The sequence below is a fragment of the Bombina bombina genome, chromosome 3 (genome assembly GCF_027579735.1).
Source record: "Bombina bombina isolate aBomBom1 chromosome 3, aBomBom1.pri, whole genome shotgun sequence".
Lineage (NCBI taxonomy): Eukaryota > Metazoa > Chordata > Amphibia > Anura > Bombinatoridae > Bombina > Bombina bombina.
The window spans coordinates 236,084,382-236,107,201 of record NC_069501.1 but is presented as its reverse complement, the minus strand read 5'-3'; positions in this window follow the sequence as shown (position 1 = coordinate 236,107,201).

Genomic DNA, 22,820 nt, shown 5'->3' with positions numbered 1-22,820 from the left:
TCCCTCGAATTCCGATTGGCTGATAGGATTCTATCAGCCAATCGGAATTAAGGTAGGAAAAATCCGATTGGCTGATGCTATCAGCCAATCGGATTGAAGTTCAATCCGATTGGCTGATCCAATCAGCTAATAGGATTGACCTCTCATTCTATTGGCAGTTTGGATCAGCCAATCGGATTGAACTTCATAGAATCCTATCAGCCAATCGGAATTCGAGGGACGCCATCTTGCATGACGTCATTTAAAGGAACCTTCATTCTTCTTTAGGACTTCGATTGAAGTGGATGCTCTGCGTCAGCTGGATGGAAGACGGACCCGCTCCGTGCCGGAAGGATGAAGATAGAAGATGCAGCCTGGATGAAGCCTTCTGCCGTCTGGAGGACCTCTTCTGCCCCGATCGGATGAAGACTTCTGCCGTATGGAGGACCACTTGTGCCCGGCTGGGTGAAGATGGCTCAAGATAGGGTGATCTTCAGGGGGTAAGTGTTAGGGTTTTTTAAGGGGGGATTGGGTGGGTTTTAGAGTAGGGGTGTGTGTGTTTTTTTACAGGTAAAAGAGCTGATTACTTTGGGGCAATGCCCCGCAAAAGGCCCTTAAAGGGCTATTTGTAATTTAGTATAGGATAGGGCATTTTATTATTTTGGGGGGCTTTTTATTTTATTTGGGGGGATTAGATTAGGTGTAATTAGTTTAAAATTCTTGTAATTCTTTTTTTATTTTCTGTAATTTAGTGTGTTTTTTTTTTTAATTGTAATTAATTATAGGTAGTTTAGGGAATTAGTTTAATGATAGTGTAGTTTTAGGTGTAATTGTAACTTAGGTTAGGATTTATTTTACAGGTAATTTTGTACGTATTTTAGCTAGGTAGTTATTAAATAGTTAATAACTATTTAATAACTATTCTACCTAGTTAAAATAAATACAAAGTTTCCTGTAAAATAAAGATAAATCCTAAAATAGCTATATACTATTAGTTATATTGTAGTTATATTAGGGTTTATTTTACAGGTAAGTATTTAGTTTTAAATAGGATTAATTTATTTAATTATCATAATTTTATTTAGATGTATTTAAATTATATTTAAGTTAGGGGGTGTTAGGGTTAGAATTAGGTTTAGGGGTTAATACATTTAGTTATAGTGGCGGCGACGTTGGGGGCGGCAGATTAGGGGTTAATAATTGTAGGTAGGTTGCGGCGACATTGGGGGTGGCAGATTAGGGGTTCATAAATATAATGTAGGTGTCGGCGATGTTAGGGGCAGCAGATTAGGGGTTCATAGGTATAATGTAGGTGGCGGCGGTGTCCGGAGCGGCAGATTAGGGGTTAATAATATAATGCAGGTGTCTGCGATGTCGGGGGCGTCAGTGGTTAGGGGTGTTTAGACCCAGGGTTCATGTTAGGGTGTTAGGTGTAGACATTATTTTTACTTTCCTATAGGCTGCGTTAGCAGCTGGGCGCTGCTTTTTTGCAGGTGTTAGGGTTTTTTTAAGCCGTCTCAGCCCCATTGTTTCCTATGGGGAAATCGTGCATGAGCACGTTTTAGCCAGCTTACCGCTACCGTAAGCAATGCTGGTATTACAGTGAGATGTGGAGCTAAATTTGCTCAACGCTCACTTTTCTGAGGCTAATGCAGCCATTCAGAAAACTTGTAATACCAGCGTTGTTTAAAGTGAGCACTGGAAAAAAAAGGCTCGTTAGCAACGCGTTTTTTTTTTTTTTTTTTTTTTTTTTTTTTTTTAATATTTTTATTGAAGCTTCTGTTTCACATTACAATATATTGAAGTGTACATATTTCAGGAAGGCAGAAACTTACATATTTTTGTTTTGAACAAACATTGAACAAGAAAAATAATTAAACAAACAAAGTGACTTAACTTAGTGCAACCATGTTCCGCAAGCCATCTCTACTAGTTTCTTGTGTTATCAGATGTTTTACCTAGTTTATAACTCAATTTTTGCCCTTGACGTAACCATATCCCAATCCCCCCAATTGATCAACCAACTATATATTGCTAATGAATGATTCCCACATGACCTTCATCTGCACAAAAGTATCTCTCCTGTTAGTTCTCATGTAAGCATATTCTTCAAGAGACATTATAAATTGAAACTGGGAGTACCAAGTGGCCATGTTAGGGATATACTGAGATTTCCAGTTTTTTGCAATCAGTTTTTTTAGACTATTACTGGCAATAAAAATCAATTTTCTTTTATATGTTGGGAGTTTGCCAGGTATGATGTTGAGTAACCAAATGCGGGGGTCAGTGGGCAATGTCAGCTCAGTTATTGTGTTTGTCGCTTTAACCACAGAGGCCCAGGTTGGTGCTATTCCTGGGCACTGCCACCATATATGCATCATAGTCCCCTGGTCCCCTCCGCATCTCCAACACTTGGGAGAGGCCGATGGAAACAGTTTGTTAATTCTCGTTGGAGTAAGGTACCATCTCTGTATTAGTTTAAAATTTAGCTCTATAAGGCTACTAGACACCGAAACCTTGGAAACATTTGTAAAAATTTTGAATATATCATGTATAGTTAGTTCAGTATCCAGTTCCTCATTCCACCTATCTAGGTAATATGGAGTGTACCCTACTGGAGGTTTTTGAAGCATTGCATATACTAAAGATAAAGTTTTTCCAACGGGGGAGTCAGTGTGACACAGGGATTCAAAGGGTGTGAGGGTTCTTAGCAGGTTAAGTTTATCAGGGTGTTTGAATATGTAAGAGTGACATTGGCGGAGAGTAAACCAACACCTAAAGAAGGTCAGGCCCCTCTCCACCAACTCGTTTAGAGTGAATAGTCTTGTCTCATCTCCCAAATGTAATAACAATAAAGCCCTTAGGGGTCGATCTATGCATTTAATTTTTTGTAAGAGGCCAATAGGTATTTCGGGGTTTTCTGTAAGGGGAGTGAGTGGAGAAAATTGTGAAGTAATGTTTGGGTATTCCCTCAATATTTCCTTCCATATTGATAGAGTTTCCGTTAATATGTCATTCTGTTTGAAGGCTGGGGTCAGGTATGGAGTTGATTGCCAGCATATCGTTCCCAAATGTGATTTTCCTGCTATGTCGTGTTCTAACACTACCCACTTCTTAGTCTCATAGTTCCTAAACCAGTCTACAACTCTTTGCAAAAAAACTGCATGTCTGTATTTCTTTAAGTTAGGGACTCCCAGTCCTCCTTCTTCTACGGGTAAGCACATAATTGTCTTGTTAATTCTCGCTTTCTTTTTATCCCATATAAAGTCGAAAATTTTATTCTGTAATGAGGATATGAAGTCTTTAGGCAGGGGGATGGGGAGTGTTTGTAACAAGTATAATACTCTAGGAAGTATGTTCATTTTGATCGAGTGTATCCGGCCCAACCATGAAATTCTTTTAGATCTCCAGGAAGAGAGATCGGCTGTGATGATCCTCTGTAGAGCATCATAGTTAGCCCTAAACATTTCCTGGTTGGTTGTTGCTATGTAGATGCCTAGATATTTTAGGTTTTTTGTATGTACCCGAAAGGGGCATGTTTGCTTAAGGCGGTTTAGATAATCAGGGTCACAGTGTACCATGAGCATCTCCGATTTAGTGTTATTAATAAGGAAATTTGAAGCGTGATAGAACGTATCAAATTCTGTCATCAAGCGGGGTACTGAGGTGACAGGGTCTGGTAGGAAAAATAAAACATCATCCGCGTATAGTAGTAATTTATGTGTGGTGTCGTGTATGTGGATTCCGGGGATTGTATCGTTCTTTCTAATAGTACAGGCCAGTGTCTCTATAACGCATGCAAAAAGGAGTGGGGATAGGGGGCACCCTTGTCGAGTACCGTTAGATATCTGGAACGGGGTAGATAGTATTCCGTTAACTCTAATTTTGGCTACTGGGGAGCTGTACAGGGCCATAATTTTAGATATGAAGTATGATCCCAGTCCAAACCTCTCCAGGGTGGCTCTCATGAAGTGCCAACAGACGCGGTCGAACGCTTTTTCCGCGTCCGTTGACACTATCGCTGATGGTTGGTTAGTGTGGTTAATATAGTTCAGGATATGTAAGGCCCTCACAGTGTTGTCGCGTGCTTCTCTGTGTTGTATGAAACCCACCTGATCTCCGTCTATGATACTTGGCAACACTTGGGATAGCCTGTTTGCCATAAATTTCGCATAAATCTTAATATCCGAATTAAGTAGAGAAATAGGTCTAAAGTTTTCTACTCGGTCTGGGGTTTTCCCGGGCTTGGGTAGGACTACTATATGTGCTTCTAATGCCGAGGATGAGAAAGGGTCAGTTTCGGATATCTTATTAAAAAGTTTCTGTAAGTGTGGAACCAGCAGCATTCTATAAGTTTTATAGTAGCCGTTCGTATAACCGTCCGGCCCTGGAGCAACGCAAGTTTTTACAGACAAAACTCGTAATCTAGCAGTAAGTGTTTGCCACTCATTTTATTTGCTGTTCTTCTTGTTACAGATCATTTGTGTCTCTCACAGCACTCTGAATTTCAATTGTGTACTCATTTATCCAATAGCAAATACACTCATATTTTATTCTTTCTCATTACAAATATATGAAAATCACAGGGCTTTGTGTAAGATAACATAATTTATGTAAGAACTTACCTGATAAATTCATTTCTTTCATATTGGCAAGAGTCCATGAGCTAGTGACATATGGGATATACAATCCTACCAGGAGGGGCAAAGTTTCCCAAACCTCAAAATGCCTATAAATACACCCCTCACCACACCCACTATTCAGTTTAACGAATAGCCAAGCAGTGGGGTGATAAAGAAAGGAGTAGAAAGCATCAACAAAGGAAATTTGGAAATAATTGTGCTTTATACAAAAAATCATAACCACCATAAAAAGGGTGGGCCTCATGGACTCTTGCCAATATGAAAGAAATGAATTTATCAGGTAAGTTCTTACATAAATTATGTTTTCTTTCATGTAATTGGCAAGAGTCCATGAGCTAGTGACATATGGGATATCAATACCCAAGATGTGGAGTCTTCCACTCAAGAGTCACTAGAGAGGGAGGGAATAAAATAAAAACAGCCATATTCCGCTGACAAAATAATCCACAACCCAAAAAATAAGTTATTTTCACTTTTGAAAGAAAAAAACTTAAATCAAAAAGCAGAAGAATCAAACTGAAACAGCTGCCTGAAGAACTTTTCTACCAAAAACTGCTTCCGAAGAAGCAAATACATCAAAATGGTAGAATTTAGTAAATGTATGCAAAGAGGACCAAGTTGCTGCTTTGCAAATCTGATCAACTGAAGCTTCATTCTTAAAAGCCCATGAAGTGGAGACTGATCTAGTAGAATGAGCTGTAATTCTCTGAGGCGGGGTTTGACCCGACTCCAAATAAGCTTGATGAATCAAATGTTTCAACCAAGAAGCCAAGGAAATAGCAGAAGCTTTCTGACCTTTCCTAGGACCAGAAAATAAAACAAATAAACTGGAAGTCTTCCTGAAATTTGTAGTAGCTTCCACATAATATTTCAAAGCTCTTACCACATCCAAAGAATGTAAGGATCTCTCCAAAGAATTTTTAGGATTAGGACACAAGGAAGGAACAACAATTTCTCTATTAATGTTGTTAGAATTCACAACCTTAGGTAAAAATTGAAAAGAAGTCTGCAAAACTGCCTTATCCTGATGAAAAATCAGAAAAGGAGACTCACAAGAAAGAGCAGATAGCTCAGAAACTCTTCTAGCAGAAGAAATAGCCAAAAGGAACAACACTTTCCAGGAAAGTAGTTTAATGTCCAAAGAATGCATAGGCTCAAATGGAGGAGCCTGTAAAGCCTTCAGAACCAAATTAAGACTCCAAGGAGGAGAAATTGATTTAATGACAGGCTTAATATGAACTAAAGCCTGTACAAAACAGTGAATATCAGGAAGAATAGCAATCTTTCTGTGAAATAAAACAGAAAGAGCGGAGATTTGTCCTTTCAAGGAACTTGCAGACAAACCCTTATCCAAACCATCCTGAAGAAACTGTAAAATTCTAGGAATTCTAAAAGAATGCCAGGAGAATTTATGAGAAGAACACCATGAAATGTAAGTCTTCCAAACTCTATAATAAATCTTTCTAGAAACAGATTTACGAGCTTGTAACATAGTATTAATCCCTGAGTCAGAGAAACCTCTATGACTTACAATTAAGCGTTCAATTTCCATACCTTCAAATTTAATGATTTGAGATCCTGATGGAAAAACGGACCTTGAGATAGTAGGTCCGGCCGTAACGGAAGTGGCCAAGGCGGGCAACTGGACATCCGAACCAGATCCGCATACCAAAACCTGTGTGGCCATGCTGGAGCCACCAGCAACACAAAAGACTGTTCCATGATGATTTTGGAGATCACTCTTGGAAGGAGAACTAGAGGCGGAAAGATGTAAGCAGGTTGATAACACCAAGGAAGTGTCAGTGCATCCACTGCTTCCACCTGAACATCCCTGGACCTGGACAGGTATCTGGGAAGTTTCTTGTTTAGATGAGAGGCCATGAGATCTATCTCTGGAAGCCCCCACATCTGAACAATCTGAGAAAACACATCTGGATGGAGAGACCACTCCCCTGGATGTAAAGTCTGGCGGCTGAGATAATCCGCCTCCCAATTGTCTACACCTGGGATATGCACCGCAGAGATTAGACAGGAGCTGGATTCCGCACAGGCAAGTATCCGAGATACTTCTTTCATAGCTTGGGGACTGTGAGTCCCACCCTGATGATTGACATAAGCAACAGTTGTGATATTGTCTGTCTGAAAACAAATGAATGGTTCTCTCTTTAGTAGAGGCCAGAACTGAAGAGCCCTGAGAATTGCACAGAGTTCTAAAATATTTATTGGTAATCTCGCCTCTTGAGATTTCCAAACCCCTTGTGCTTTCAGAGATCCCCAAACAGCTCCCCAACCTGAAAGACTCGCATCTGTTGTGATCACAGTCCAGGTTGGGCAAACAAAAGAAGCCCCTTGAACCAAACGATGGGGATCTATCCACCATGTCAGAGAGTGTCGTACATTGGGATTCAAGGATATTAATTGTGATATCTTTGTATAATCCCTGCACCATTGATTCAGCATACAAAGCTGTAGAGGTCTCATGCGAAAACGAGCAAAGGGGATTGCGTCCGATGCTGCAGTCATGAGACCTAAAACTTCCATGCACATAGCCACTGAAGGGAATGACTGAGACTGAAGGTGCCGGCAGGCTGCAACCAATTTTAAACGTCTCTTGTCTGTTAGAGACAGAGTCATGGACACTGAATCTATCTGGAAGCCTAAAAAGGTGACCCTTGTCTGAGGAATCAAGAAACTTTTTGGTAAATTGATCCTCCAACCATGTTTCCGAAGAAACAACACTAGTTGATTCGTGTGAGATTCTGCAGTATGTAAAGACTGAGCTAGTACCAAGATATCATCCAAATAAGGAAACACCGCAATACCCTGTTCTCTGATTACAGATAGTAGGGCACCCAGAACCGTTGAAAAGATTCTTGGAGCTGTTGCTAGGCCAAATGGAAGAGCAACAAATTGGTAGTGCTTGTCTAGAAAAGAGAATCTCAGAAACTGAAAGTGTTCTGGATGAATCGGAATATGAAGGTATGCATCCTGCAAGTCTATTGTGGACATATAATGTCCTTGCTGAATGAAAGGCAGAATAGTCCTTATAGTCACCATCTTGAAAGTTGGTACTCTTACATAACGATTCAAAATTTTCAGATCCAGAACTGGTCTGAACAAATTTTCTTTCTTTGGTACAATGAATAGGTTTGAATAAACCCCAAACCTTTTTCCTGAAGAGGAACTGGCATGATTACCCCTGAAGACTCCAGGTCTGAAACACACTTCCGAAAAGCCTGAGCTTTTACTGGATTTACAGGGATGCGTGAGAGAAAAAATCTTCTCACAGGAGGTCTTACTTTGAATCCTATTCGATACCCATGAGAGACAATGCTCTGAATCCAATGATTTTGGACAGATTTTATCCAACAATCCTTGAAAAACCTTAATCTGCCCCCTACCAGCTGAGCTGGAATGAGGGCCGCACCTTCATGCGGACTTAGAGGCAGACTTTGGTTTCCTAAATAGCTTGGATTTATTCCAATTTGAGGAAGGCTTCCAACTGGAAGCAGATTCCTTGGGAGGAGGATTGAGTTTTTGTTCCTTATTCTGACGAAAGGAACGAAAACGGTGAGAAGCCTTAGATTTACCCTTTTATCCGGAGGCAAAAAAACTCATTTTCCTCCAGTGATAGTTGAAATAATAGAATCCAACTGAGAACCAAATGAATTATTACCTTGGAAAGAAAGAGATAGTAATCTAGATTTAGATGTCATATCAGCATTCCAAGATTTAAGCCACAAAGATCTTCTAGATAATACAGCTAAAGACATGGATCTAACATCAATTTTGATAATATCAAAAATTGCATCACAAATAAAATGATTAGCATGTTGCAGTAAGCGAACAATGCTAGATATGTCAGAATCCAATTCATGTTGCGCTAAATTTTCCAACCAGAAAGTTGATGCAGCCGCAACATCACCCAAAGAAATAGCAGGTCTGAGAAGATGACCTGAATATAAATAGGCCTTCCTTAGATAAGATTCAAGTTTCCTATCTAAAGGATCCCTAAAGGAAGTGCTATCTTCCATAGGAATAGTGGTACGTTTAGCAAGAGTAGAAATAGCCCCATCAACTTTGGGGACCTTTTCCCAAAACTCTATAGATTTTGCTGGTAAAGGATACAATCTCTTAAACCTTGAAGAAGGAATAAAGGAAGTACCTGGCTTATTCCATTCCCTAGAAATCATATCAGAAATAGCCTCAGGAATGGGGAAAACACCTGGGGAACCACAGGAGGTTTAAAAACAGCATTTAAATGTTTATTAGACTGAACGTCAATAGGACTGGTTACCTCAATATCCAAAGTAATTAACACTTCTTTTAATAAAGAACGCATATACTCTATTTTAAATAAATAAGTAGATTTATCAGTGTCAATATCTGAGGAAGGATCTTCTGTTTCAGATAGATCCTCATCAGAAGAGGATGAATTATTATGTTGTTGGTCATTTGAAATTTCATCAGCTAAATGAGAAGTTTTAAAAGACCTTTTACATTTATTAGAAGGTGGAAATGCAGACAAAGCCTTCATAATAGAATCAGAAACAAATTCTTTAAAATTTACAGGTATATCATGCACATTAGAAGTTGAAGGAACTGCAACTGGCAATGTACTATTACTGATAGAAACACTATCTGCATGTAAAAGTTTATCATGACAACTATTACAAATGACAATCAGTGGAATAATTTCTACAATTTTACAACAAATGCACTTAGCTTTGGTAGAGCCGATGTCAGGCAGCAATGTTCCAGCAGAAACTTCAGAGGCAGGATCATATTGGGACATCTTGCTCAATGTAAGAGAAAAAACAACTTATAAAGCAAAATTATCTATTTCCTTAAATGACAGTTTCAGGAATGGGAAAAAATGCAAAAGCATAGGCCTCTTGATAGAAAAGAAAGCAGGAGGTAAACAACAATGGGGTATTGAAATAATGAAGAAAAATTGGCGCCAAGTATGATGCACAACGTAACGTAAACTTTTTTAGCGCCAAAAATGACCGTAAATGACACACTTGCATCACTAATGACGCCGCCGTGTGAAAGGTCTCGGCGTCACGTATGACGCCGGAAATGACGAAGTTCCTTCAAAAACGTATTTTTTCGCGCCAAAAAAGTTCTCGCCAAAAATGACGCAATAAAGTCTAACATTTGACGCACCCGCGGGCCTAATACCCGCAAATGCAAAAAGTAGTCAAATTGAAAAAGACTAAACCCCAGGTAAGAAATAAATTTCCTAAAGTGTTTATATTCCCAAATATGAAACTGACAATCTGCAGAAGGAAATACATGAACCTGACTCATGGCAAATATAAGTACAATACATATATTTAGAACTTTATAAAATTGCATAAAGTGCCAAACCATAGCTGAGAGTGTCTTAAGTAAATGAAAACATACTTACCAAAAGACACCCATTCACATATAGCAGATAGCCAAACCAGTACTAAAACAGTTCTTAGTAGAGGTAATGGTAAATTTGAGAGTATATCGTCGATCTGAAAAGGGAGGTAGGAGATGAATCTCTACGACCGATAACAGAGAACCCATGAAAAAGACCCCCGTTAGAGAAATCATCGTATTCAATAGGTGATACTCCCTTCACGTCCCTCTGACATTCGCTGTACTCTGAGAGGAATAGGGCTTCAACAATGCTGAGAAGCGCATATCAACGTAGAAATCTTAGCACAAACTTACTTTACCACCTCCATAGGAGGCAAAGTTTGTAAAACTGAATTGTGGGTGTGGTGAGGGTTTTATTTATAGGCATTTTGAGGTTTGGGAAACTTTGCCCCTCCTGGTAGGATTGTATATCCCATGTGTGACTAGCTCATGGATTCTTGCCAATTACATGAAAGAAAAAGATTTTATATTAAATGTGTCATTCCCTCCAAAATAAAATCAGTAGGTATACATAGTTTCCATGAGCTGTAAATTAGGTTTCAAATACTAGAGTACTTATTCTTGTGCACATTACTAACTATCCTCCAAAATGCAACTCATATAGGCCTAGATTTGAAGTTTTGTCGGTAACGACCCGAAAAACTATCGCCGGCTTTTTTCTGGCCGCACCATAAAAATAACTCTGGTATCGAGAGTCCACATAAAGGCTGCGTTAGGCTCCAAAAAAGGAGCGTAGAGCATTTTTAACGCAGCTTCAACTCTCGATACCAGAGTTGCTTACGGACGCGGCCAGCCTCAAAAACGTGCTCGTGCACGATTCCCCCATAGGAAACAATGGGGCTGTTTGAGCTGAAAAAAAAACAAACACCTGCAAACAGTGGCGTAGCGTGGGTTGTCAGCGCCCAGGGCAAGGCAAGTATTGCGCCCCCCCTAACCCATTAGCACTGACGGAGTCTCTTCCACCAGTACAGTAGGGAATGGGATTGGCAAATTTGCTTTGAATCTAGGAGCCTGCAGCTCTCCAGAGCTGGGCAAATATATACAATATTACATTTTAAGATTTATTCTAGTTTTACACATGGGGGAAAGCCCCCCTTAACCCACATCTGGTGGTGACGCCCTGATCTGTGAAACTTCATGGTACAAATACTGCAGACCACAGGGTGCACCCACCCCCACATTGCAGCACCCCATATTGTATATGTGGTGCAATAGGTTTTTGGTAAGTCGTTAAAAAGAGGAAAAGGGGACACACAGGTTGGCAGCTGTTACATAAGGTTGTCCCTGCTGGGCAGACTATCTTTTGGGTGCCAATGACATATAAAAGTGGGGTATATATTCTACCTTAATAAATATAACAATTGTAAGTAATCAATATAAAAGGGGCATGGGACAGACAACCCAGCATTACATTCATATATGGGGGGAGGGTGTATGGTATTTAGGGGGTGCTGTTAAATTTATTTACCAACACAAATTATAGTTATTTTTTTTACTTTAAATGCAGTAAGGGTGGGTTTAATGTATATAAAAAAGGCAATGAGCACCCACACCCTAAAAATCGGTAAAAGTCCACACCTCAGGAGTCCAGCAAGAAATAGATTTGAGATGGTGAATTCATAGGACTCCTATGATAGGAGACAAACACAGTGAAATGCCTGGTGAGCAGCACAATCCTGGTGCCAGACAGCACACAAATCCCTAAATCTACTTCTGCCCTGGGAAGATCATGGAGGGGAAAAATCAAATACAGGAAACAAGGTCTCATTTTTGTCACAAATATACTTTTTTTGTGTGCAAGGACAAGATGGCGTAAGTTGTAAACCGGTCAAACATGAAAGTATGGTCTCTGATCACCCCACCATCCCACATTCCCACTAACTAGGTAACTGGGGTTAACAGAAAGGCAGAGCCCAGCCATGCTGCCACCAGTGCCACGGGTAGGTGGATTTGAAAGAGATTTATTGCAATTTTTAAGGATTCCTCCCCCTCCCTCTGCTTAGAGATCCTAAAAAAGTGCCCCGGGCAATGCATGGCATTCTAGCTCGCTCTGGGTCCTTTGTTGGAAGGGAACTTACTTGTTGGGTAATAATATAACCATAATTAAGCTGCATTTTGCGCGTTGCTAGTATCAGGCAAAAGCAGAGCTATAAGTAAGTCTGGTCCTGATACCTTACCTTAGTCGCGGTGCGCTTGACAGTCTGACTCTGCTGCTCTTCTTCTTCTTCCCTCCTGACCTGCGCGCTAGGAATGGGATAGACAAAGTGACGTAGCAGGTAATGGTCCGGATAACACTTCAGTTCACACTTCACAGTCACTTCAAATTCCTCAGTCTCTCGAGACATCAAAATCTGCAACCCGACGGAATGTGCGACCGTGACGTCACATCACCACATTCCTGACGGGTTGCAGAACAGAGTTGGGCACCTGTCATATTTTTTAGCCTCCCTTCTTCCCTTTGCTAAGTTGAGGCTGGAAGCGCCCCTCAGAATTATGCGCCCGGGGCAACCGCCCCTGTGGCCCCCCCCCACGCTACGCCACTGCCTGCAAAAAAGCCGCGTTCAGCTCCTAACGCAGCCCCATTGTTTGCTATGCGGTAACCCTTCCTACGTCTGCACTTAACACTCTAACATGTACCCTGAGTCTAAACACCCCTAACCTTACACTTATTAACCCCTAATCTGCTGCCCCCGCTATCGCTGACCCCTGCATATTATTATTAACCCCTAATCTTCCGCTCCGTAAACCGCCGCTACTTACATTATCCCTATGTACCCCTAATCTGCTGCCCCTAACACCGCCGACCCCTATATTATATTTATTAACCCCTAATCTGCCCCCCACAACGTCGCCGACACCTGCCTACACTTATTAACCCCTAATCTGCCGAGCGGACCTGAGCGCTACTATAATAAAGTTATTAACCCCTAATCCGCCTCACTAACCCTATCATAAATAGTATTAACCCCTAATCTGCCCTCCCTAACATCGCCGACACCAAACTCCAATTATTAACCCCTAATCTGCCGACCGAATCTCGCCGCTATTCTAATAAATGTATTAACCCCTAAAGCTAAGTCTAACCCTAATACTAACACCCCCCTAAGTTAAATATAATTTAAATCTAACGAAATTAATTAACTCTTATTAAATAAATTATTCCAATTTAAAGCTAAATACTTACCTGTAAAATAAATCCTAATATAGCTACAATATAAATTATAATTATATTATAGCTATTTTAGGATTTATATTTATTTTACAGGTAACTTTGTATTTATTTTAACCAGGTACAATAGCTATTAAATAGTTAAGAACTATTTAATAGCTAAAATAGTTAAAATAATTACAAATTTACCTGTAAAATAAATCCTAACCTAAGTTACAATTAAACCTAACACTAGACTATCAATAAATTAATTAAATAAACTACCTACAATTACCTACAATTAACCTAACACTACACTATCAATAAATTAATTAAATACAATTGCTACAAATAAATACAATTAAATAAACTAGCTAAAGTACAAAAAATAAAAAAGAACTAAGTTACAAAAAATAAAAAATATTTACAAACATAAGAAAAATATTACAACAATTTTAAACTAATTACACCTACTCTAAGCCCCCTAATAAAATAACAAAGCCCCCCAAAATAAAAAAATGCCCTACCCTATTCTAAATTACTAAAGTTCAAAGCTCTTTTACCTTACCAGCCCTGAACAGGGCCCTTTGCGGGGCATGCCCCAAGAAATTCAGCTCTTTTGCCTGTAAAAAAAAACATACAATACCCCCCCCCAACATTACAACCCACCACCCACATACCCCTAATCTTACCCAAACCCCCCTTAAATAAACCTAACACTAAGTCCCTGAAGATCATCCTACCTTGTCTTCACCATACCAGGTTCACCGATCGGTCCAGAAGAGCTCCTCCGATGTCCTGATCCAAGCCCAAGCGGGGGGCTGAAGAGGTCCATGATCCGGCTGAAGTCTTCATCCAAGCGGGCCAGAAGAGGTCTTCCATCCGATTGAAGTCTTCATCCAAGCGGCATCCATCCGGAGCGAAGCGGCAGCATCCTGAAGACCTCCACCGCGGAACATCCATCCTGGCCGACGACTGAACGACGAATGACGGTTCCTTTAAATGACGTCATCCAAGATGGCGTCCCTCGAATTCCGATTGGCTGATAGGATTCTATCAGCCAATCGGAATTAAGGTAGGAATATTCTGATTGGCTGATGGAATCAGCCAATCAGAATCAAGTTCAATCCGATTGGTTGATCCAATCAGCCAATCAGATTGAGCTTGCATTCTATTGGCTGTTCCGATCAGCCAATAGAATGCGAGCTCAATCTGATTGGCTGATCGGATCAGCCAATCGGATTGAACTTGATTCTGATTGGCTGATTCCATCAGCCAATCAGAATATTCCTACCTTAATTCCGATTGGCTGATAGAATCCTATCAGCCAATCGGAATTCGAGGGACGCCATCTTGGATGACGTCATTTAAAGGAACCGTCATTCGTCGTTCAGTCGTCGGCCAGGATGGATGTTCCGCGGTGGAGGTCTTCAGGATGCTGCCGCTTCGCTCCGGATGGATGCCGCTTGGATGAAGACTTCAATCGGATGGAAGACCTCTTCTGGCCCGCTTGGATGAAGACTTCAGCCGGATCATGGACCTCTTCAGCCCCCCGCTTGGGCTTGGATCAGGACATCGGAGGAGCTCTTCTGGACCGATCGGTGAACCTGGTATGGTGAAGACAAGGTAGGATGATCTTCAGGGGCTTAGTGTTAGGTTTATTTAAGGGGGGTTTGGGTTAGATTAGGGGTATGTGGGTGGTGGGTTGTAATGTTGGGGGGGGGGTATTGTATGTTTTTTTTTTACAGGCAAAAGAGCTGAATTTCTTGGGGCATGCCCCGCAAAGGGCCCTGTTCAGGGCTGGTAAGGTAAAAGAGCTTTGAACTTTAGTAATTTTAGAATAGGGTAGGGCATTTTTTTATTTTGGGGGGCTTTGTTATTTTATTAGGGGGCTTAGAGTAGGTGTAATTAGTTTAAAATTGTTGTAATATTTTTCTTATGTTTGTAAATAATTTTTTATTTTTTGTAACTTAGTTCTTTTTTATTTTTTGTACTTTAGCTAGTTCATTTAATTGTATTTCTTTGTAGCAATTGTATTTAATTAATTTATTGATAGTGTAGTGTTAGGTTAATTGTAGGTACTTGTAGGTAGTTTATTTAATTAATTTATTGATAGTCTAGTGTTAGGTTTATTTGTAACTTAGGTTAGGATTTCTTTTACAGGTAAATTTGTAATTATTTTAACTATTTTAGCTATTAAATAGTTCTTAACTATTTCATAGCTATTGTACCTGGTTAAAATAAATACAAAGTTACCTGTAAAATAAATATAAATCCTAAAATAGCTATAATATAATTATAATTTATATTGTAGCTATATTAGGATTTATTTTACAGGTAAGTATTTAGCTTTAAATTGGAATAATTTATTTAATAAGAGTTAATTAATTTCGTTAGATTTAAATTATATTTAACTTAGAGGGGTGTTAGTATTAGGGTTAGACTTAGCTTTAGGGGTTAATACATTTATTAGAATAGCGGCGAGATTCGGTCGGCAGATTAGGGGTTAATAATTGAAGTTAGGTGTCGGCGATGTTAGGGAGGGCAGATTAGGGGTTAATACTATTTATGATAGGGTTAGTGAGGCGGATTAGGGGTTAATAACTTTATTATAGTAGCGCTCAGGTCCGGTCGGCAGATTAGGGGTTAATAAGTGTAGGCAGGTGGAGGCGACGTTGTGGGGGGCAGATTAGGGGTTAATAAATATAATATAGGGGTCGGCGGTGTTAGGGGCAGCAGATTAGGGGTACATAAGGATAACGTAGGTGGCGGCGCTTTGCGGTCGGCAGATTAGGGGTTAATAAGTGTAGGCAGGTGGAGGCGACGTTGAGGGGGGCAGATTAGGGGTTAATAAATATAATACAGGGGTCGGCGGTGTTAGGGGCAGCAGATTAGGGGTACATAAGGATAACGTAGGTGGCGGTCGGCAGATTAGGGGTTAAAAAATTTTTTTCGAGTGTCGGCGATGTGGGGGGACCTCAGTTTAGGGGTACATAGGTAGTTTATGGGTGTTAGTGTACTTTAGAGTACAGTAGTTAAGAGCTTTATGAACTTGCGTTAGCCCAGAAAGCTCTTAACTACTGACTTTTTTCCTGCGGCTGGAGTTTTGTCGTTAGATGTCTAACGCTCACTTCAGAAACGACTCTAAATACCGGAGTTAGAAAGATCCCATTGAAAAGATAGGATACGCAATTTACGTAAGGGGATCTGCGGTATGGAAAAGTCGCGGCTGGAAAGTGAGCGTTAGACCCTATTTTGAGTGACTCCAAATACCGGCGGTAGCCTAAAACCAGCGTTAGGAGCCTCTAACGCTGGTTTTCACGGCTAACGCCAAACTCTAAATCTAGGCCTTAGCCAGCACAATCCTTTTTGTCCAACATGCAGACCTATACTGTCTAGTCTACTTCACCCTCTGCTTCCCAAAATATTGCCCTCCTGCTTTTCTTATATAAATGGTTTAGTCCCACTGCAAGGGAAGGGAAAACAATTATGTTTCTTAAAGTGAAGATCAAGTTACAAGCACAGCCTCACGGCATTGCATAGACTTATCAAAACGAGCAGGAGTTTAAGTCATGATTTTTTTTAAATCTATTTATTTTATTTTTACCTTTAAACTGCTCCGCTGATAAGCGCAAAACTCCCGCCCGCCATCTTGTCTGATTGACAGATGACGTATCCTTAACCAAATAATCCTTGTTCCCCCCACCCCACCCCCCGGGGCATTCATCCCCTTTGTGTAAACGTCACGGCCCGGGGGAAACAAGGATTAGTTGGTTTAGGATACGTCATCTGTCAATCAATTAGACAAGATGGCGGGCGGGAGTGCTGCGCTTATCGGCGGAGTAGTTTAAAGGTAAAAATAAAAGAAAATGAATAGATTTAAAAAAAATCATGACTTAAACTCCTGCTCGTTTTGATAAGTCTATGCAATGCCGTGAGGCTGTGCTTGTAACTTGACCTGCACTTTAACTGAGAATACCGGAGACAACTAACATATGTAAGGGGGTTGGCAGTAAAAAGTAAAGGGGTACTAATAATTATGTTGCCAAAGACATACTAATGAAACAAAGTACTCAACTATATGTGTCTTTGGGGCCAAATTATCAAGCCCCGAATGGAGCTTGATGCCCCTGTTTCCATATGAGCCTTCAGGCTCGCCGTAAACAGCAGTTATGAAGCCGCAGTCTTAAGACCGCTGCTCCATAACTGGTCGGCCTGCTCTGAGGCTGCAGACATCAATCCGCCTGATCGCATATGATCAGGCTGATTGACACCCCCTAGCGGCCGATTGGCTGCAAATCTGCAGGGGGCGGCATTGCACAAGCAGTTCACAAGAACTGCTTGTGCAATGATAAATGCTGACAGCATATGCTGTCGACATTCATCAATGTCTGTTAGACATGAATGCTGAGGGGATCATGTTGCACAGACTGATAATAAATCGGCCCCTATATATCTATATTTACACTAATGGAAAATCATCACTTTAGTGAGAAGGATAATCATGGTTAGGGGGCACAGAGGGAGACAAACATTATGCAAGGGGGCTGGTTCCCACCTGGAGACACTTATGGAGACAACATAAGAAACATCTACCTGCTAGTCTGCTACATAAAATTCTTTAAGGTAAAATTGAATCCGCAGTGTAAGTACAAAAGCCCTTTGCTGTCAAAGCATTGTCTCTGTGAAAAAGCTGAACAAAGGTTCAGCTGACTTTTCACAAAAAAGCATACTCCTGTGTTATTTACAGCTGTATCAGCTCCAGACTGACAGGATCGTTAGTTCTAAGTTGTAAAAATGTTAGAGGTGTATTTACATTTTTTAATGTCCTATGCTAGGGATGTGATGCTATGGCACATGTGTCCAATGTAAGATAATAAAATTAGGTGGGGGCGGAGCTAACCGCTAAACCGAGTAGCAGCATCTGAGAGTAGCTCCGTTGGCGACAGGAGATTATAGCCAAATTATTCTTTAAAAAACTTGCAGGAAGTCAATTTTATACTGCGAGGGACAAGGCATCATCCAGAGGATTATTTAGACACCAATAGTCCAGTGAGCCGTATACCCCTGGTACAGATCTCTATACACTCCTTGATCCTGCTGTATAAACTAGTCGGAGCAGGACAGAAGGCTCACTACTCCGCAAGTTTCCTAGTACTGACGACTCCGGAGGGTCGGGGCTCCGTTCCGGAGTCTTTTGGTGTTGCAGAAAAGTTCAGGCTTGGGACTGAGACAAGGGGAAGGCCCCCTCAACAAACACACTACCTGTTTGCGGCCTCTGTGCTCCTGCGGCCTGAGAATAGACCCACCTACTAATGAGGAGTCACTGGATATACCACCGGCCTTTGAGAGCAATGGCTTCACCAACGGGTGCGATCCTTACAGCTCTTGAGATCCGCATCTTCATTGGAGAGAGCCTCATCCCTTGGTGTGGCGTGAAAGGCAGCCATATTGGACCCATCCTCCAAAACTGAAGTGAGACTGAGACACGTCTGGACACCAGCCGCCTACCTTTCCTTCTACCGACCGGCTCCTTGACTGAGGGGGTACAGTCACTGAGCTCCTAGAGGTGTAATCTATAAATCTTACAACAAGCTGAGCAGAAGCTGCATAGCGGAAGCTGAGGAGCCTACACAGCTAATTTTGGCCAGTAAGAGACATCCTTACTCCTTTTCCCTAAGCTTGGGGGCCTTGTTACTGTAGCGTGGTGCCTACTCCTGTATATCACTAGGCTGTGGAAGCACTACACCCGTTATTAGCCCTAAACCCCTTGATCTCCAGTGCACCTTTCTCTGTAAAACATATGAGATCTGTGGTGAGATCCCCATATATAAAACCCTCATAAGGAAGGGACGTTTGAAGAGCAATGTGAGGGGGGAAGGCAGAAGATAACCCTGCCCCACATTCTTTTACCAGTCATCCCAAATAACAAAAGCAAACCTTTATACCTAGCACAGAACCTTTCATCCAGTGTGCTAAGAGTACCCTAGTACCCTTGCTGTTGATCTCAATACAGACTTTCTCTAACCACATTTGGGCCCATCTAGAGTCCTCACACAAGAGACTACTTTTTTCTATTACTTTAGGAGAGGTCACTTACAGTAATTACCCACGCTTGGTCACTCAAGACTGAGTCCTCCCTACAGAGCTTCCAGTAGCAACCCCCATAAAGACTGATCTGAACTACATTTGAGCTGTACTCATATATGTACTACCTGGCTATAGCTGCTGCGTCATCGTTATTGTCTTTGGGTCATCATTCCAAAGTGTAGTGTTTTTTTTTTCTATCTCTGAACTAACGTCTTGCTTTACAGGTCTCCTAGATCAGTGCAATAATATCATAAGCTAGTTCTTATGTGCTTTGATTATGCTGTGCTTTAAACTGTAATTTCCCTAGCTGTACTATAATACGTGTTCTCCTTAAGAGTCTCCCTTTCCGGCCCAGCTAGTCTGGGCTGGTCACTTCCACCTCCCCTTTCCCCTTCCCTCGGGTAGTATCCCCTAATCCCTGAGTCGAGAGGAGACCCTCTGGCCTTTGGTGGGTGGAGAGTTTGGCGTGCTGATAGGGGTCAGGCTTATAGTATCCTTTGCGGTCTTTTTCTGCCAAACCTGTATCAGCTCACTCACCAAGCCTGTATGCTTTATAGATTTTTTTTTGCAGGGTAGAGGTAGACTGTTAACACTGAAATGTAGCTCTCGTAGTGAAAAACTGTCCAGACCCGCTCTAAAGGAATCTGTGTATTGCTAGAAATGTTAATCTATATGTGCATTTAACCAGTTCTCTCCTTATCAGTGGTGTGTATCTCTTGGTTGCATAACGGTTGATTCCAGTTTCCTGTACAGGTGCCTGAACATTATCTACAATGCCTCACTCTGCCAGGAAATTCCCCAAGTCCAATTCTAAATAAAAAAAAACTGTTTTTGATCACTTCTCATAGGTTGCCAAAGAGCCGGTTCTGGAACCCAATAGAGAATTGAGTGACCCAGATTCTCAAGACAAGGAGTCCCTGTCTAGTACACACTCTATTGCTACTTCGTAGCACTTTATCACAGAATCCACACTCAAGAAGCTGCTGGCTACCCAGACCCGCTCTATTACTCAGGAGATCCAACGAAGCTCGGCAGAATTGAAAAAGGAGATATCGGAAATTGGAGAAAGGGTGGATGCGTTGGAGCGCAAACAAGAGGATATTGTTGTGGATCAATCTAATCAATTGGCCTACTCTGAAAACCTTGCTGAACAAATCTCTCAATTGGAGTTTAAACTTGCAGACGTGGAGGACAGGTCTATGCGCAACAATATAAGGTTCCGAGGTATCCCAGAATCTGTTTCACCTTCTGACCTGCCAGAATACCTGCAGGCACTTTTCCAGGAACTATTTGGCCCTCCTGAAGGATTAACAAGCACAATGGAGTGAGCACACAGGGCCCTCCGCTCTAGGATGGTGGCCCCGGACAAGCCAAGGGACGTTATAGTGTGCTTTCATAGTTTCCTATACAAGGATCGACTGATGCAAGCTGCCTTTAAAAAGCCAACCCTGAGTGATAGATTTGGCAATGTCCAACTCCTCCCTGACCTGTCCGCTCACACTCTCCAACAATAACGGCACTTCCAACCTGTTACTACTGTCAAGGTATATGTGAGATTAATAAATATATATTTTGATCATATATTTCAAGATTAATAAATCTGTATCTTTGATCAAATATTTTCACTGATCAGTAGAAAATAACTCATTGCATTCAGAACTGACTTCAGACAGGCTTAGTCCTCCCCCACTTCTTCAATTGCACAGGAGACATTCTTGGCTAAAAGTAGAACAAAGGATTGTTTCTGGGAGATCTCACACACTCAATATGCTAAACTATGCAATTGTATAATTTAGCAAGGAAATGAAAACTAACACAGTTTCAGGATACAGGCCCATATATGTATTTCCTCCAAGGAAAATGCCGATCCGTCTGAAGAGATATTTTTTTTGAGTGGCTCATGCTGTGTGATTACTAGCCCTGGAATATATCCAATCAGCCAATCAGATTGAGCTTGCATTCTATTGGCTGTTCCGATCAGCCAATAGAATGCGAGCTCAATCTGATTGGCTGATCGGATCAGCCAATCGGATTGAACTTGATTCTGATTGGCTGATTACATCAGCCAATCAGAATATTCCTACCTTAATTCCGATTGGCTGATAGAATCCTATCAGCCAATCGGAATTCGAGGGACGCCATCTTGGATGATGTCATTTAAAGGAACCGTCATTCGTCGTTCAGTCGCCGGCCAGGATGGATGTTCCGCGGTGGAGGTCTTCAGGATGCTGCCGCTTCGCTCCGGATGGATGCCGCTTGGATGAAGACTTCAATCGGATGGAAGACCTCTTCTGGCCCGCTTGGATGAAGACTTCAGCCGGATCATGGACCTCTTCAGCCCCCCACTTGGGCTTGGATCAGGACATCGGAGGAGCTCTTCTGGACCGATCGGTGAACCTGGTATGGTGAAGACAAGGTAGGATGATCTTCAGGGGCTTAGTGTTAGGTTTATTTAAGGGGGGTTTGGGTTAGATTAGGGGTATGTGGGTGGTGGGTTGTAATGTTGGGGGGGGGGTATTGTATGTTTTTTTTACAGGCAAAAGAGCTGAACTTCTTGGGGCATGCCCCGCAAAGGGCCCTGTTCAGGGCTGGTAAGGTAAAAGAGCTTTGAACTTTAGTAATTTAGAATAGGGTAGGGCATTTTTTTATTTTGGGGGGCTTTGTTATTTTATTAGGGGGCTTAGAGTAGGTGTAATTAGTTTAAAATTGTTGTAATATATTTCTAATGTTTGTAAATATTTTTTTATTTTTTGTAACTTAGTTCTTTTTTATTTTTTGTACTTTAGCTAGTTCATTTAATTGTATTTCTTTGTAGCAATTGTATTTAATTAATTTATTGATAGTGTAGTGTTAGGTTAATTGTAGGTAATTGTAGGTAGTTTATTTAATTAATTTATTGATAGTGTAGTGTTAGGTTTATTTGTAACTTAGGTTAGGATTTATTTTACAGGTAAATTTGTAATTATTTTAACTATTTTAGCTATTAAATAGTTCTTAACTATTTCATAGCTATTGTACCTGGTTAAAATAAATACAAAGTTACCTGTAAAATAAATATAAATCCTAAAATAGCTATAATATAATTATAATTTATATTGTAGCTATATTAGGATTTATTTTACAGGTAAGTATTTAGCTTTAAATAGGAATAATTTATTTAATAAGAGATAATTAATTTAGTTAGATTTAAATTATATTTAACTTAGGGGGGTGTTAGTATTAGGGTTAGACTTAGCTTTAGGGGTTAATACATTTATTAGAATAGCGGCGAGATTCGGTCGGCAGATTAGGGGTTAATAATTGAAGTTAGGTGTCGGCGATGTTAGGGAGGGCAGATTAGGGGTTAATACTATTTATGATAGGGTTAGTGAGGCGGATTAGGGGTTAATAACTTTATTATAGTAGCGCTCAGGTCCGGTCGGCAGATTAGGGGTTAATAAGTGTAGGCAGGTGGAGGCGACGTTGTGGGGGGCAGATTAGGGGTTAATAAATATAATATAGGGGTCGGCGGTGTTAGGGGCAGCAGATTAGGGGTACATAAGGATAAC